Raw genomic sequence first — 19,133 nt, 5'->3', positions numbered from 1 at the left:
CATTGCATGTAATCTTCTATAGTCTGTACTGCAGAGCAAACTAGCTCCTGTGTAAGGCACACACAGTTTTGTATGTAACAGTATATACCTTCCAAAAGCAGCTATGAAAATAAACATAACCATGATGAATATCTGAATTGCAGCTGTATCACTTTCACTCCCAGAAACATACTCCTGAGAGATGTGAACTTATAGAAACCAAACATCAAGCAGAAAACACCCATCTAGCAAGGGATAAATATATTAATAAATACACTTATATGTATATTTACATATATGTAAGTATATGTATACACATCTGTGTGTATAAAATATATATATATATAATATATATGTGTATGTATGTCATAATCACACATACATAGTACAGGTACCATGTGCTTATATACATATTTTGTTATATAAACACAGGCAGGCAAAGATTCATGCCTGTATATGAATCTGGTCACTGAGGATATGTATCCATCAACGATGCATATTGAACATATAATATTGAGCAAAACAAACAAATAACAAACAGTTAAAAAGAAGTGAAATTATCTGAGCACAATCCATTCTGCTTCAATACATAATTGAAGAATAAATGTATGAGTAGCTATATTGGTAGAGGTGGTCAAGTTTGGGAAGGAATATGACTTTCACAATACTGACAGCTCGTGCTGGACAGGAAAAATACCTTAGAATTGCTGTTTTCTGAACCCCTCTGAAAACTGAGGACTGAGAATTGTAAAGCAATTATGACAACATATAAGAAATTCAAAACTAGAGTGTCTTTTGAGGAAGGATTTGATGCAGAAGGAATTTAATCAATGATGCAGAGGGGGTAAAGAAATCAAAGATTTCAGAGAAAAAGTCTTTGTATTTTAATTTAAATTCATCCCTTCAAAATTTGGTTCTTACTTAAGATTTCAAATGTACAACATACTACACTGTTAACATATATTAGTGCTGTTACCTTCTTTGGTTTTATTCCAATTTTATATGCTAGAGAATACATATAAAATACAACAGAGCATTTAAAGAAACATTCTTTCCGTTTACCCTGTTGGAATTGAATGGAGAGATTAACACAAGCTAAGCAAGTGCTATACCAATGAGTAACACCGGCACTCATGAAGGTATTTCTTAAGTGTGTACATTTGAAAGTCCAAAGTAAACAGAGGAAGGTAGACCTGCACAAATTCTTAAATTTCTTATGCTCCCATGATATTATATGTGTGTTTGGGTGTGCATGTGCACATTACTTGCATTTGAACACAGGATTTCATGCTTGCTAGGCAGGCACTCTACCACTTGAATGTCTCTGCTACCACAACTGTGTAATTTTTTATGTTAACTTCAAGGGCTGGCAATTTTCTCAGCATTGGTGTATGTGCTTAGCATGTTCCCATGCTTAATTTTGATCCCCAGATTCAAACACACATACAAAAACACAGACATAAGCAAACAAAGTAAATTCTGAGTGACTAATGAGTAAAAAAAATTTTGTAAATTGAGAAGGATATCAAGTTTCAGGCCAGCCTGAGATACTCAGTGAGATCCACTCTCCAAAAATAAACAAAATAAATACATAATTTAAGCAGAAAAATAAGGTAACCCTACATGCATTACAGAGACTGCTAAGACTTGTGAAGACTTTAAGGAGCACTTCCACAAAACTGTCTTCTTCCTCTTCTCAGGAAAACCTCTTTGATTTTGAAATTGACTTCTTTGTAATACTATAGGGATGGAGTCCCAGAGCAGGATTATTTTTTGCCTAGATCATAATTCTAAATATTATATTTATGAAAACAATCAACAATTTTAAACTTGGATACAGTTTGTTACTTTTGTTAGTGTATTCTAGAATTTCATTGAATTCATATCCTGTCATTTATTTACTCATTTTGTATTATTATTTACATTTTATGGCTATAGCAAATAATGATACTATTGTGAGGGCAGCAAATGTGAGGGGGAATAAATGGCAGAAATGGCCCTAGGAATGTAAAGGGAACAGAAGAAAGTCTGTTGTAGATTCAGGAAACATCTAAGGAGACTGAGAACTGGCTTCTCACGTAGATAATGACATACAGTGGTCTTTCTCCTAGATAAGGGAAACAAAGAGACATTCTTAAGGACAAACATCTAAAGAGATGAAAAATATAAACTTCTAAAGGAAAATACCATTGCAAACTTTCCCAAGATAAACAAAATAGAGGTCTTACCAAAATAATGAGTGGAAGTCATAAAATGTATATGGCAGGTGTTAAAGACAGGATGGACTAAAAAGGCCCTCCTGGAATGTCCAGTGTGATAACCATGGGGTCAGCAAGAAGTTAACTACATACCTAATTATAGATTCACCTTTATATTAGAATAGTTGGACCTAAGCCTGATATTGCCAGGTATCATTTCCTAGACTTCAGCCATTCTTTGGCTTAGCACTTTCACTAAATCCCACCTGTCAGGGTGCTTGGCTATTCTTTCAATAAATTTTGCTCTTGCTTTAACTCTTAACTCCTGGTCCAGCCACTTCAATCATTCCCTACACCAGGACAGAAACTTGGGAACAACACTCCAGTATCATGAGGTATCAGTAGGTAAATATGGGTCCTTGTTCTAGACAGTGGGGACTCCAGCTTTTAAGCATTTTCCTTCATTCTGGTAGTAACAAAAGAGCAATTTAAAGATGGGTGATGTTGAGAAAAATAAGAAGATTTTTCTTCAGAAGTGTGTCCTGTGTCACAAAGGGGAAAAGGGAGACAAGCAGAAGAGTGGGCCAAATCTCCAGGGTCTGTTTCGGTGCAGAATAGGTCAAGCTGCTGTATTTTCTTACACACACACCATCAAGAAAAAAGTCATCACCTGGGGAGATGATAAACTCATGAAGTACTTGAAGAATCCCAAAATGTATATTCATGGAACAAAAATTATCTTTGCTGGCATTAAGAAGGGAGAAAGGAAACACTTGATAACATATCTAAAAAAAACTACCAATGAGTAATAGCCACTGCCTTATTTATTACAAAACAGACGTGTATCATGGTTTTATTTATGTGTATCACAATTTAATCTCATTAACAACAGAATTTAGATCATGAAAGGCTGAAGAATATTTTTGTTGGACATTTCTGAAGTAGGTAAAATTGACTTGTAGTTAATTAAATGTGGTCATTATCAAAAAACATAATTTCAGTTAGGTAAATATTGTCACTGTTTTCCCTTACTAAAGAGATAATAGAGTGCAGTTAGTAATGTTCAACTTTTCACAGATGGGAAATCCCATCTCAAAACCTAGTTAGGATTGCTTTTATATTTAGATATATATACCTAGTAATACGAATATGTTTGAATACTAGGAAATCCACTCACTATCTCAAAACCAACCAAGACTTGCCTGTTTTTCAGTTTGTGCTCATTTGCTGTTGAAGGCAATATTGAAGGAAGCACTGTCCATATTTCTGGACTATACAACTACCAATTTAAGTAGAATTTCTTATATTTAAAATGCTGCCTTGTAATAATAATCAAATAATGAATAATATCAAATAATGAATATTTAAGATTTCTCACAACAAAAGAGGTGATAGATGAGTCTTCATGAACTTTGCATGTAAGCTCCTTTGTTCTCAGTGAACAGCACCAGAGCTGGTGTACTGGATACACACAGTATTGTAGATAAAAGTATATACTTTCCAAAGCAGTTATTAAAATTAACATTCCAGGATGCATATCAGCTGAAGATGTATCAATTCCACTCCCATGTGAGTGATGTGAACTTATAGAACTCAGGACACACGTGCTTAGATGTGTGTGGCAGCAATATGAGTGATAACTCTAAACTAGACATGACCCACATATCAAGCATAAAAGATTCATCAAGAAGGGGATAAAATAATTATATACATTTATGTTTATGCATATACACACAAGTGTATTATTAATACATTCCTACAATACAGATTGTGTGGTGAAATACATATATGTATATATATAAACATATTTATATATCTTTATATAAACATATATAGATATATAAATATATTTAGGGATAGAATGCTGTCTGCATTTATCACTGAACAATCTGGATATGCACACAACATCATGCATGAATACTGAGCTACCTAAAACGAGCACCCAGTTATGGCAGTACTGGGATTAGACACAGTGGCCTTTAGCTTATTAGGGAATCACACTATGAGTGGATCCATACTCTAGTGCATTTTTAATTCTCTGTGAAAATTGCAACTATAGATAATTAGCCAAAGAGTACCACAAAGAATTGGTCTGCATGGCTGTGTGCTCCTCCTCTCTATCCACATTCCTATAACTGGAAGATGCAAACAAAGAAGGAGTTCCTGTATATTAGTTATTAGATAGTAGACTGAACATAGGTTCATGCACCAACATCTAGATGCAAGCTTCCAGACACACTCAGCCCCACTGTCTAGCTGAACCTCTTAAAACACTATATGATAGGAAGGAAATGACAGTGATTGTTACCTGCAAACAATTTTCATGCTTATGTTACTGTATCATAGTTGCTCCCACACTTACCTGGAAAAATTATGAGCTTTCACTAAATTAATGAAGACGTTTTCTGAATGTATACTGAAAATATTCTGGGGCCATCTTCAGCAACGTACCTGGAAGAATTTGCTGAGGAATCCAGTGGTTTTGTCACAAGAAACCCATGACATGCATGCACCTTCACAAATTCTGGAAAGGAGATGAAATACATTTTCATTTTCATGGACTCTTTGGTAGATGGTCCTGCATTAAGGATAAAAATTCAGAATAGCCTTTAGTGACTAAACTTGGTAGCTGTTTTTAGATCTATGCAACTACTTTAATTTGCATCTCATCCAGGAAAAGCATGGAATATCCCTGACAGATCAGTTTGAGAGAGGGGGGAAGATAGACTCCTCGACTCCATGGAAGAGGACCATAATTGACTAGTCCTTCAGAGAAAACTTGAACTGCATCTGACTTAGCACACAGCCAGAAATGATCCTCCATCCAAAAGCTCTCCTAGTTGACCTCTATTTTTAGCCTTGACATTGGGGAGGGAATCCGTCCAATGACTCTCAACATATATGGAACTTATGGGTTACAAAGGATTCTTGTTCAATAGATCTGGGGTTCAGTTATGGCTCTATCTCTGGATCTGATATCCCACCTGCCCCCTACCACTGCAGAGCACTTGGAAATTAATACACTAATTTGCATATTGAAACTGAGATTCAGTTCTGCAGTCTTCTCACATTCTGTACACTTCTGAGATTACTGAGGGAGTATGTCAACACAGACCTTAGACAGAAGTACAACTTCCAGGCTCCCAAGTAGACATTGTGAATTTTAAGCTGTGGTAGAACTTTGTGCTCAGTGTATTAAGAAGCCCCCAGGTGATGCTAATGCACACTCTAGAGGAGAACGATTGTCTTTGACAGAGAGAGATAGGAAAGTCAAACACAACCACAAGACATAAGTACATATTCAAAAAGCAGAAATAATTAAACTCTGGTATTAAATGTTAAATAAAATTATAACTGAAAGAGCAAAATGCAAATGTTTTTATGATTAAAAATGTTTTAAAATCTCTATATCTAAAGAAGAAGAAGATTATAGAGTATGAAAGGTGAGGAAAAAAAGGAAGAGGCCAGAGATGTGTAACACCTCCACTAACTTAAGAGAAAGAACCTTAAGCATTTTGTGATAAGGGTAGCAAATGTGTAGATTTGCTAATAAAGGAGCAGCTTGGCGGTATTGTGAATTTTAATTTCCACTGCTATATGTGGAAATTAAATCACAGAGTTGGAGAAGTTGAGAATCACAGACAAAACATAAAACTGGATTTTCTAGTTCATAAATCTAGAAGTCTTGGGGAATGAGCTTTCTATTACTTAGAAAGAAGAGAGAGAGATAGAAGGACGACAGGTAACATTTTAGTATAACTCTATTTTTGGTTTTGGAGTAAAGCACAGTGCTGCAATACCTGCTTAACAAGCACCAAGCTCTGAGCTCTGTCCCCATAACCACAACGAGGAACACCATCACCGAAACTAAAATTCCTCAATCCAACAGAATTCTTTCCATAACAAAACTTTGGTAAGACTCCATTTCTTTCCTGAAGGATGTTCCACACACTTTCTTATGAAATCCAGTTTTACTACTTTGCCTGTTAACTTGATTTACAACAATTACAACACTCTAGATATTTGATTAGTTTTCTCTTGTTTGCTACTTTCCAGATGCTATCCACTTACTGCAATTCCATTCTCAGCCAGAACGTCCCCTTACTGGTTAATAATATTCTACCCACTGGCCCCTGTGAAGGCCATTGTCTACATATATCCACTTGCCTACACTACATTTTGTATCTAGCCTGATACCTTTCCCACCCAGGACACCTGTTGTGGAGAGGACCCTTCACACACCCAGATATTTAGCTTTGTCAGTTTTAAGAAATATGTTTGAATAAATTTAAAAATACACATACACTAGAAACTCAAACAAGGAGCTTATATTGGCACTTTATGAAGATCCATGTGACCATTTGACCTTGAATTGTGTAGCAGTGTAACACATAGGCTCATGAACAGCCTTTGTTTCTGGCATCTTTTATTACAGATATTTTTATAATAATGAGAGATAGTAAAATTTAAGCAACATTCACAAACACACTCACTCACACACACATAAAAATCAAAAGCATTCTACTGGTTACATTTTTAAGCCAGATTCAAAGAATGCAAGAAAAAGAGAAAATCTGATAAAAAGACATGTACATTTTAAAATCTGTTTTACATATGATATGCTATTAACGTTTTACACATGGATTTCTTTGCAGAAAGTTAATTGCTAAATATACCAGAGAAATAAAATATATTAAACATCAATATCTGCAAACATCAAAACTGAAACACACAAGATGCCTGGAGTCAGCTCAGGATCCATCCAGAGTGCAAACCCTAGTAGTTTAGGCCCCTGCTAGGCGCTATCCAGAGCAAGACCTCAAGTTTAGGAAGCACCAGCTGCTCTGAATGATGTTGCCATTCTTTACCAGCGTCTCTACCTGGAGAATGATTTTAACTGGTGTTGGCCTGCGTGAGAAAGAGTTTTTGTGTATATGTGAGTAGGTATTTGTGCATGTGTGTTTGTGTGCATTTCTATGTATATGTATGAATTTAATGTATGTGTATTGATGTAGGAGTATATTATGTACAACTAAAGACCTAGTTGAAGATTTGAGACTGTGTCAGAAGGAATTTCCAGATTCTGAAATTATCCTACATTTCTTCTTACATTACTTATGCTTCCATAGTTTTATAAGTGTAATTATATTGTGTGTGTGTGTGAGCACGTGTGTGTGTGTGTGTGTGTGTGTGTGTGTTATTGGATTTGAACTAGGGATTCATGCTTTTTGGGCAGGTACCCTGCCACTTGAGCCATTTTGCCAGCCCAAGAGTTTTTCTTTAATGTTAAATTCTTGAGTGGGAAATACCTCAGCAGTGGAGTATGTGCTCAGCATGACCCATGCCTAATTTTAATCCCAAGATTCAACGGCTAATATACCAACACATGCACACATACACACACACAAACTTAGGTAATTTCTGTACTAACAAAGAGAAAATGAATAATTCATAAATTGGGGAGGAGTTTGGCATTTTACTACTATTTTTTTAGGATTAATTGGATCAAAGAGGAAATGTAAACACTGGCAAAACAATTCAGGTCACAATCATATTTATGCAACAAGATGAGTCCAATTGGACTGAAGAGTTTTTGATGCATTTGTAGAATGACAGAGAGTCTTTCCTTTACCAGCAGTATTCAAATTTGAGCACAATGTCAACAAATAATTGTACAAAATTCCATCAAAATAAATCCTATAATCTGTCTCCATTTACATCTTGGCCAGTGGGAAATAGTTTGGTGAGTGCAAACAATGAAGGAAATCTTCTGCAGTACTATTGATTTTCAAAACAGCGTATGCTGGACAGAAAAAAAGTATTCCAGAATTACTATTTTTGTAAATTCATTCCCTCATGACAGTCAAGGTAAAGGAATTTTAACTAATGATGGCAACATAAAATAAGATTCAACCAGGTCTGGGGTTGAAACTCAGAGGTAGAGCACTTGCCTGCCATGAACAAAGCCCTGGGTTAAAGCCCCAATACCATGAATAAAATAAAATAAAATTAAAATAACTTCTACCCAAACCACTTTCTAAAAGAACATTTGATACACATTATAATCTGTAATTATTGATCATGTCTCTTTGTGTTTGTTTAGTATCACCAATGTTCCTAAAATTTAATACAAATTAATGACTAAAATTAACCTTTAAAGTTAAGAAAAAGTATATGATCCTGAAGGAACTGATATTTGGGAGGAGTATAAAACAACAGATTTAAAAGGATTCTTTTCTTTCATTAATTGTATTCATACCTCAATGTAAATTCATGGCCTTCAAAAACTGGCTCTTAACTTTTCAGGTTTGGCACATCACACATTGTTAATAAATGCTGGCTGCTGTTACCCAGTTTCTAATTATTTAGTGTAAATATTATATATGTATACAAATAATTTTACAAAAAACACTTTTTTGTGTCATCTTGGGGATTAAAACTAGGGCATACCAACAATAAGCAAGTGCTCTACCACTGGGTACCACCATGCCCTTAATGAAGACATTTGTTTTTTGTTTTTTGTTTTTTTTTGTGGTACTAGGATTTGAACTCTGGGCTTCATTTTTGCAAACCAGAAGCTACACCACTGCAGTCATACCTCCAATATATTTTGCTGTGGTTATTTTGCAGATGGCGGTCTCCTGAACTAATTTCCCAAGCTAGCTTCAAATTGCGATCCACCAGTCTCAGGTTGTCTTCGTGATAATGTTCAGCATCCTGCATGGTGTTCCACTCTGGGAATTGAGTCTGTGTTCCACAGAAATTCTTTCCATCACCATTTTGTAACTTGTTTCCATGAATGTGGGGATTAAAAACTCTTAAACTACTATACACTAATCTTCATGTGCTAACTTGAAATCTCTGTAACCCATGCCATATATGACAGGGCACACAAACAATATGGTTCATCAACAACCTAGAGCCCTCAGGGAACCAGCCTCTGCCAGGTGCTCTCTGCGGTGCTGTGGGTATTGAGGTTTCCAGAGGCCAGGACTGACAAGCACCCACCACCACTTTCCAGATCTGGGAGTCTTTCCAGTAAAGCACCTACAGTAATGAGGGATTCTACCCAAAGGTTCTAGTATTTCCATTCTTTCTGATTTGAAGAAAGGTGGAAAGAAACATGACTTTTTATTGAATTAATGGCTCTTGAGGAGAATTTGATCTCAAAGCAGACATGATAAACTTCTGGGTAAAAACACTGCCAGTGAGAAAAATCTTATGATGGAAGACAAGTTGCTCTGTCCTTGATGCCCCATTCTCACCCTCAATTTATCTGATATCAAGATAGTCATCAACTACACATATTCCCCTTGGGCCCTGGGATACTATACTAAAACTGCAACTCATACTGTTTAGCACACTAAATCTGAGCTGAACCCTAACCCTATACCGATATGATGCTCTAGCCAAAACAAAAAACCCTGGCTCTGATCATCAACTTCAATGTAAGGCACTGGGTACACCCAGCCTTGCCAGTGGACAGCTATGTTGATGTAAGTAACTGTGTCCAGTTATATCCCTGGAGATGTGGAAGGGAGTATGTCAGCCGCCACAGAGTCCTTTGTCTGAGGAAGAGGCTCAGATAATGGACCCACCAGAAATGACCCCATTTCCTAGATTATGAGCCAAACAGAACATGGAACCCGGGAAGCCAGGAAGCCAAATAGCAGAACTGGCTAGAGCCAGCTCTCTTTGCTAGGGATCCTGTAGAGAGAAGGATGTTATTTTGTTGTTGCCCCACTTCCCTTGGCACTGTCCACAGAAAAGACCAGAGTGGGTGCCTTGTATGCATCTGAAGACACTGAATCAGCCTTCACCACAGACCCAGATGCCTCAAAGTGGCATTTTCAAAGTGGAACCCAAAGGGTAAGTAGGGCTGACAAGGGCAGCTACACACAGGCCAGGCAACAGCTCATACTTGCCAAATCTAGTTTCATGTAGTTAGAAACTGACATGGTATGAGCTGTCTAAAATATGGAATCAAAAGCATCTCACATACTTTATAAGTAATATTTTGAGTGTATTTGCCCAAGTATATTAAGAGTAAGTCCTCAGAAGTGGAGCAAGATGGCAGACTAGAAGTTTTTTCACTTTAATTCCATGAATGAGAAAAGTTAGGGTACCAAAGAGAGACTCTATGCTGAAAAGAAAAGGAGAGAAAGACCATGGGGACCATGAAGGAGGGACAAGACAACTAAAAAGCAGGAACAAACAAAAAGGCACTGAGTACAGTAAGAAACCCTCTGCAACTCCATTCCTGCCTTCCCAGGAGGAAAGTGAAGCAAAAGTCACCAACACTAGATAAGCAGAGTGACATTAGGCTGGGTAATAAGGAGACTTACTTGTGGAAAAAACCCTTAACTTCTGAAAGGCTTAAACACAGTGAGGGAATTTTGCGTGATACTGACTTCTCCCAAGACATTTTTTCACTCTCCATACCTGAGAACTATAGTCAGGTGCCCCAAATAGCAAAATGAGACAGAATGCCAAAGGGCCACTGTAGAAAAGAACCAGGGCCATGGCTGGTGAGAGTTCAGGGATCTACCTGCTGTCTTTGGGGGTTTGATGCCAGGTAGAGCTGAGTGATCTGAGAATAAGATTGTGGAATCTTATGGTTTTACCCAACTTATGACCACCGACATATTAAACAAGACATTTACGGTTTCAGAAATAGAATGAATAATGAAAATTGGAATAATTCTGGAATGCCCACACAATAATAGCTACAGTAAGTAACAATTAGTTAGGTCTTTTTATGACTACCATCCTAACCATAACATAAGCATCTGTACTTGGTTCAGAATCCAACATTTACTCAGATGTGTTCTGATCTGGGATTGTCACATGGATTTACTGTGTCCTGCCCCTCTAACTACCCTTTCTTCAAAATGGTTTAATAAAATTAATATATAAATTATCTCTAGCACACAGACTAGGCACTTTTGAAAACTTTATGGAGAAAGATATATCAGGAACAACATACAGCACGGAGGTGTTCATCCAGGGGTTTCTGATAGGGGACAACAATCCTGCTTTCGAAAAACAAAGGATTATTTAAAAGGTATATAATTGCTCCTTCTGTGATTGATGTAACACACTGGAATGTCTTTTCTCCAAGAAATCATTTATAAGCTAATAAACTACACCTATATCAATATTTGGAGGGAACAGTAAAATGCAAATACAGTGCAAATTTAACTTTTCCTGTTGCAGCCGTTACTAACTCCAGTACAAACCTTCATATACTGCTTTATTTAAGCTGACAAAGATAATAATATGAATTTTATCCTTATTGTTCCAAAAGTCCAATAAAATAAGAATTAGCTTAAGGGAACATGGCCTCAAATAGCTAGAACATCACCATAGCTACAGGTCAGTACTGATTTCTCATCCCTACCCAATGTAGGTATGTATTAATGATCCTCCCTTGTCAGGTTTTACACTGCTGAGTCAATGAGTCTACTCCAACAACAATGGCCACAACAGGATGTAGATGGGACAGGAGGACTGTTTTCTTCTTCTGCTACCCACACATTTTCCATTAATAATATTAAGGTAGTTTCTGATGATAATTTTCTCACATGGTATGCTTTTCCCCAGGTGTGGTGGCACACTCATCAAACTCCGCCAGTAAGAAGGTTGAGGAAGGACTATCTGGAGTTTAATGTCAACCAGAACTGTATAACCAGGCCTTGTCACAATAGAATACACATAGCTATAAAATGCAAGCTAGAAACTAAATTAACCCCAAATTTCCAACAGTGACCCAACCAATTCTGAATACCTCCATGAGTCTTTCTAAGAAGCAGTCTCTCCTTTCATAGTAACAACTCTTTGATATTTTACATTATCTATTTCTTCATTCTAAAGGAAGGAATTATAGGACAAGAAATTTTGAATGTAGTATTCTTCTTAATACGTTTATGAAAAAATTGGTGTTGTGGAATTTCATTCTATTCATATACTATCTATCATTCATACATTTTGATAATTTAAAATTTATACTTTTTGCTATAACAAATGTTAGTATAAACATGTATATATATAATTTTTCATAAGCTTCACATGTAATGTTCTGTAGTTCATATTCATGCAGTGTATACAGTACACACAGCATTCTAGGTAGTTTGTTTAGGTATATATAAATTTGTAGATATGTTGTTTCTCTAATTATTTTAATTAACATTCCTGCATCAAATATTTAAGTCAAAGATGTACCAATTAAACACTTAGATATTGCCATACCAGTGTCTGAACTCAGGGTCTCCTGCTTGCTACACATGGTCGACTTGAGCAATGGTCCTAGTCAAGTTATATAGTCTTGAGTGATATGAAACTATAGAAATACAAAGAAATATACTTAAATGTTTTTACAGCACTATTAGTCATAACTGCAAAGTAGGCATGACCAAAATATCAAGCACAGACAATAAAATCTAAGGGCTGGGGCATAGCTAAAGTAGAAGGAAGTGTACCCAGCAAGTGTGAGGCCCTGGTAACACAAAGAAAAGACCCACCCAGTAGGATATATAGTATTAAATGCTGTAAGTGGATACATACAAAACACTATTATTATACATATATACTGTTCAAATATATATATATATATATATATATAATATGGATAGTAACACAATATATATGAATATATTTCATATAAATCTGTGTCTATTGTAAATGGTATGTATACACACACAAATGTAAGGCTACAATGCTATCTGGTAATGAAAATGAATAAATTGCAATAACCACAACATCACAGAGAAATACTGAACATGTAACCTGAAGTGAAACAAACAAAACAACACATACAGTTAAGGGGAAGTACAGTAGTATTTCTGCTGCTTAAATACATAATCACAAAGAATATAACTATAAAGGTCAGATAATGGTGGCACACATATATAATCCCAGCTACTTATTGCACTGAAATCTGGAGGACTGCAGTTTAAGGCCAGTCATGCCAAATACTTTGTGAGACATTTCTAAAGAATATATATAAATGTCATCTGACATTTTTACTATATGTAGATCACACTGTTTACTTGTTGCTTTTTTTTCTGAGACATAGTCACATATGCAGGTCAGCTGACATCAAATGCAGTGTCTTCCTGCCTGTGCCTGCTGACTGTTGCAATTACAAGCGTGTACAACCAAACTACAAGAAATCTTTTAAAAAGGAAAGAAATTAAAGTTCAGAACAGTATTTTGCATGCCTAAATTAATTCTCCAGCTCAAGTTCTGACAGTGAGAGCCTGAAGACTTTTAACTCAGTGTTTTTCTTATGGTGCTGAAGATCCCATATGGGCAAATGTTAGGCAGTCTCTCTATCACTGAGCTATATCCCAGCCCCCTCAACCTTTTTGATGATATTTTTACCTTCTCTACTATAGAACATTCCACAGAAATCGAGCGGAACGCTAGATGATACAGAATAAGCACTCACTAGATGGTGACGACTAATTGTAATATGTACATTCTCTGGTAAATTCAATTCCAACCAATCTTGTTAAAAGAACAACTATTTAATAGGCCAACCAGTAATAATACTCTGCCCTAATTTATAGAATCAGTCTTATGACAAGCAAATGCAAACTCAGAAGCAGGTTTTGGATATCAGTTACATTATATTGGTGTGAATATAAGGTCATTCCCAGAACCCTAGGTTGCCACTTTCCCTTGACATTTAGCTCCTATCTTTTGCTGGACCTGTTCAACCATAGTATGGAAAGGAGGAAATAAAACTCTTTGCTGACTGTGTGTTACACCCAACACACATAAAGTAGGTTTCCACATCAGTATCTTCAACTCTCAATAAAATACTTGCAAACCAAGGGCTGAAAGAGTGATTCAAATTCCTGGTAAGAATTAAACCCTGACTTCAACCCTAAGCACTATCCTATCCACAAAGTATTTCTAAGCCAAATCCAGAAAAAGGATGTTTCAACACATGCAAATCAATAAACATCATACACCACACCAACACAGTCAACAACAAATCACATTATGATCATATCAACAGGTTCAGAAAAAGCCTTTGACAAAACTCAACATCCTAACATGACAAAAGTTCTGAAAACAGTAGGAATTAAAGTAATGTACCTGATCATACTATGGGTAGGTATGACTCGCCAACAGTCAACATTGCATTAAAACAACTAAATATCAAAATCATTTTTTCTAAACTCAGGAATAAGAACTAATCTGAATACTCTCCCAACCCTTAATCATTAGAGTACTAGAATTAGTGGGCAGAGAAGTGAGACAACAACAAGGAATAACAGGGATTCAAATAGGAAAGAATAAGTCAGATTATCCCTATGTGCAGATGAAATGATGTTATACCTAAGATACTTTGAACAAAAGAGCAGGATAAAAAAACAATACACAAACTCTTTAACTCTTCCATATACAAACAATCAATAAGCAATGGAAGAAATCAAGAAAACAATCTCATTGACAATAGCCTCTATAAAACTAACTATCTAGGAATAAATTTAACTATAGAGAGGAAAGCTATCTACACAAGACTATATAATAATGAAGAAAGAAATTAAAGATGACACATTTTATAAAAGACATTCATGTTCATGGATCAGCATAATCAATATGTGGAAATGGCAGTCCTACCAAAGTAATCTATACATTCAATGCAATATCTATCAAAATTCCTATGACATTCTTCCATGGGTAAAAAAAATATCAAACCTAAAGTTCACATGGAAGCACAAAAGAGTCAAATAGCCAAATAAACAGTGAGCAAAAACAGCTACCCTGGAGGTATCAAATCACAGTATCTACCTTCAAATTATGCTACAGAACCATCCCAAAGCAGCTTGATGGTAGCACAGAAATAGCCCTCTCAACCAAAGGCACAGAGGACTCTGAAATAAGCCCACAGAGTTAAAGCCAGGTGATTTTCAACAAAGGTGTCAAAATCCTATGTTGGTAAAACTGAGTACCCATCTGTAGGACACTGATACTAGATGATCCTTGTTGGTTGCACTGGACTAAAATCAACTCAAAGTGGATCAAAGACATTAATGTAAGACCTGAAACTTTGAGAGTAATCCAGAAAAACAGAGAAATCACTGAGAGATAAAGCCATAGGCAACAACTTCTTGAATAAGACCACCTGTCCATCCTGCTCCTTATCAAAATGGACATTCCAAGAGGGTCTGGACAGCTCATCCTGACATTGGAGTTGTCCAAACTCTTCCTGTCCTTGGGTCCCATTACCCACATTATACAGCTGTATCTTGTTACTTTTGTGAGAGGCTTGAACTCTCTCTGAAAAGCCATTGTTTTACACACTTCTTTAGATGACTGCTTTTAAACTGCCTCTCTTATCCAAAATGGAGTCACCTCTGTCACTGCTCCACTTACACTGGGTACACCCATTCTCTTACCTGGAATTATCAAGGTCGGGTCTCCCTCAGTTAAGAAAGCAAGATGTGTCCTAAATGCACACTGATAACTTTCTGGGGCTATCTACAGGAACATTCCTGAAAGGAATTCCTCAAGGATCCCATGGTTTTCTCAGGATAAATACATACATCTTCATCTTCAATAATTGTGGGAAAGAACCTCTGGGAGACACACGTCCCCTGTTTGAAGTCATCCTCTTAAACATCACAGTCTCCGAAATCTTCACCAAGTTGAGATTCATTTTCAGTTGCATGGAATTTTTGGTCACTGCCCTGTTCCTACTCAATACTAAGATTTAAGCAATATATAAACCTCTAGAAAGGCCCAATGAGCCTTGATTCTGTATTAAGAACAATTCAAAAGAACTTTGAGTTACTTAATCATGGTACTTATCATTAGATCTATATAACTTCCAGAATACATGGAATGTTCAGGACACATCAGCAGTGTTAGGAGTTAGCTTGATCTCAGGCAGGTAGAGCTGAGGGTCATAAGGACCTATTAATCTCAGCAATTATGTTACAGGAAAAAAAACATCACGACTGAATACCTTGGGTCTTGCCTCTGGCCAGAGAAGTGTTTAAGCAATAGTGGTGGAGATAATCGGGAAAGAAGAGCATTTGCAGTGCTCTTTTTTGAACATAGCTTATTTCATATAATATTATGATCTCCAGTTATACATATTGTCCTGAAAATGCCTAATTTTGTTCATTTTATAACAGAATACACCACTGTGCACATATATGTGTACACACACATATAAGTATATAACATTGTATTTATACATTCATCAATTAAAGGTCATCTATGCTTCCATTGCTTGATTATTATGAATAATTTTATAGTGATGCAATAAACATTGGTGGGAATGTGCTTCTATGGTATACTGACTTATATTCCCTTAGAAATATTCCATGGGGTATACCTAAATCATGTCAGTTCTATTTTTAGTTTTTTTAACAAGCCTCCATAGTGCTTTTCATGGTGACTGTGAGAATTTACACTCCCACCAACAGTGTATCAGCAACATTTGTTGTTGTGTTCATAATGATAGCCATCCTGACTGTGGTGCAATACAATCTCAATTTCATTTACATTTGCATTTCCTTTATACTTAAGAGTGTTTACAATTCTATGTGTATTTTTTGACAGTGTCAGGTTTGACCTCAGAGCCTCATACTTGCTAGGCAGGTATTTTACCACTTGAGCCACTCCGCCACCCCATTTTTTATGAAAGGCCCTTTTCTTGATTTGAGGATCAGTGTCCTGTGTGGGACCAAACCTATGATGGAAATAGATGCACTGCTGTTGGAGATAGCTCTAGAAGGTTAAGGTTGCACTGCACTTGCAGAAGGAGACAATATTCCCATAGTTCATGATTTGCCTGAAGTTTTCCATACAGAGAAAAGACCCTGCCTGCCAGACAATCCCAAGTCCCTCACCCAGCAACAAGACCACTTCACAGCCTGGGGCCCACTGATGGCTACTGGCCTAACCTAAGTATCTGGAGTATCCTTCTTATGGGACACAGTACCCACACCTCCTTAAGTGCTCTCAGGCACTCTTGCAAGATCTCCTCACTTTCATGGAGTTCTGCCTCACTGGATTCAAGGTCCTTCAGGTGGGTCAGGAGAAGGTGATACAGATGGCCAGCTCTAATCAGAACACGTTGAGCAGCAACTGGCCTTTAACTGGATAAGGTTGGCTAGGGTTTGGATATCCGAAATATCCTCTAGGTACTTGTCCATCTAAGTTTCCAGGAAAGAACAGATGAAGCTAGTGGTGAGTTGGTGGTCTTGGTATCATGCCCTGCCCACTCCCACCTTTGTCTCAAATGGCCACTTGCTAGGATAGAAGTATCAAAAAACAAAGTCCTAGGGCTGGTAGTGTGTCTCAGTGCTAGAGCACCTGCCTAGGAATTGTGAGGTCTGAGTCCAAACCCCAGTACAAACAACTACAAAAAAAAACAATTTTGCTGAGCACCTGTAGCTCACACATGTAATCTTAGCCTCAAAGAGGCAGAGATAAGGATGACTCAAAGCCAGCACACAGAAATCTTAGTAAGACCCTATCTTAGAAAGGTCCAATACATAACAGGGCTGTGTGAGTGGCTCAAGTGGTAGACTGCCTCCTACCAAGCATAAGGACCTGAATTCAAACCCCAGTACCACCAAAAGGGGAATGAGTCCAATGCTGGCGGCTCATATCTGTAATCTGTTATACTTTTCTAAAGTTTTATTATTTCATTGTAACATACAAAAATGATGTATTTTAATTGACCTGAGGCATACATCTTCCAAAAACCTATTAGTATTAGGAAACACTGATTTCATGGTTAGTAGAGACCTATCCTTAGTGCCAAAACAGTATGTATAATTACCCATTCAGTTTGTAAAACATGTGAATAGGCAGGTAGTATTAACTACCCTCACAGAGTGAATGCAAATCTGGCCTAAAATGTTACAAGATAGAAGCAGAACATTGGGCTTGACCTGATTTCTTTCCATAGTTTATTGAAATCAACTGTGTGAATATATTTTCTCTTATAAAATACTTTCTTGGTCCAGTATCAGATAATATGCCATACCTTGTGAGCACTTACGTATTAGTCACAAACTGCTTATTACATATCACAACAAACAAACAGGACATATAACAGACCTAAGAACAACTGACAGCAAGACAAATTCAGGAATATAACTCACAAAATAGAGAAGACTTTCAAAGAATGAATCTCTTGCCCCATATGGAAAAAAAAGAAACATGCAAAAGCACACAAGTAGAAACTCTCAAAGCTTCGTTAGAAAAATACCGGGAAGAGTCCCTAGTCAGGAATATCTTTATAGGTCCTTGGAACAATAGGCCATCTATACAATTAGCAAAAATCAAAAAGCAATTCAAGAAAAAGATGGAAGCACACACTTTTTTAGTGGACATAGATCCTAGACAACTTTATTAAAGGGACGAATTAAGAAATGCAATAACTCCACAAAAATAAAAGTATAGGTGGCAGGATATCTGAAACTACAGCAAGAACTTCATGGCACAATAATTGACCCAGTAGATGTATCTGAACATTGTTCACCTGAGGAAGAAAATATCTGGAGCATGAATGTGATACCAGTAATATATACATTAAAAGTATATCAAACAGGTAAAGGTAATGCCTAAAACTTTGACAGTATTACAAGAAAAACAGAAAACACTATAACATATAGGCACAGGCAACAGCATTTGGATAGAACTCCAATAGCACAGCGATGAAGAGAAAGGATTCAGAAATGCCTACATGTGAAAATAAAAACCTTTTATACACCAAAGGGAATGGTCACCAGACTGAAGAGACATTCCACAGTTGGGAGAACATCTTTGCCAGCTAGACAATTGAGAAGGGATTAATAACCAAAATTTAAAATGGGATCAAAAAACTAAACTTTCAAAGAATCAATGATTCCATGAATGGGCTGTTTCCAATTTTTCATGGGAAGAATTGGAAACAGCAAATCAATACAGGAATAAATGCTC

General features: G+C 36.7%; 1 long non-coding RNA gene and 1 pseudogene across 3 annotated transcripts in view; one reads left to right on the top strand and one right to left on the bottom strand.

Moving 5' to 3' along the window:
* Positions 1-763: 763 nt before the first annotated feature.
* LOC141419233 (uncharacterized) overlaps positions 764-19,133 on the bottom strand; it is a 39,005-nt gene continuing 20,635 nt past the window's right edge. For 2 of the 3 annotated variants that reach the window (XR_012443977.1, XR_012443975.1), the window contains 2 exons: positions 4,629-4,701; positions 764-2,086 (listed from right to left, as the gene is read on the bottom strand). This is a non-coding gene — a long non-coding RNA (uncharacterized lncRNA). Of the gene's footprint in view, positions 2,087-4,628; positions 4,756-19,133 lie in introns of all 3 variants that reach the window. The other variant, XR_012443976.1, reaches the window with a different exon arrangement.
* On the top strand, positions 2,672-3,162 carry LOC141419232 (cytochrome c, somatic pseudogene; annotated as a pseudogene).

Source organism: Castor canadensis, chromosome 19, assembly GCF_047511655.1.
Source record: "Castor canadensis chromosome 19, mCasCan1.hap1v2, whole genome shotgun sequence".
Classification (NCBI taxonomy): domain Eukaryota; kingdom Metazoa; phylum Chordata; class Mammalia; order Rodentia; family Castoridae; genus Castor; species Castor canadensis.
This window is presented reverse-complemented; position numbering and strand designations above follow the sequence as displayed.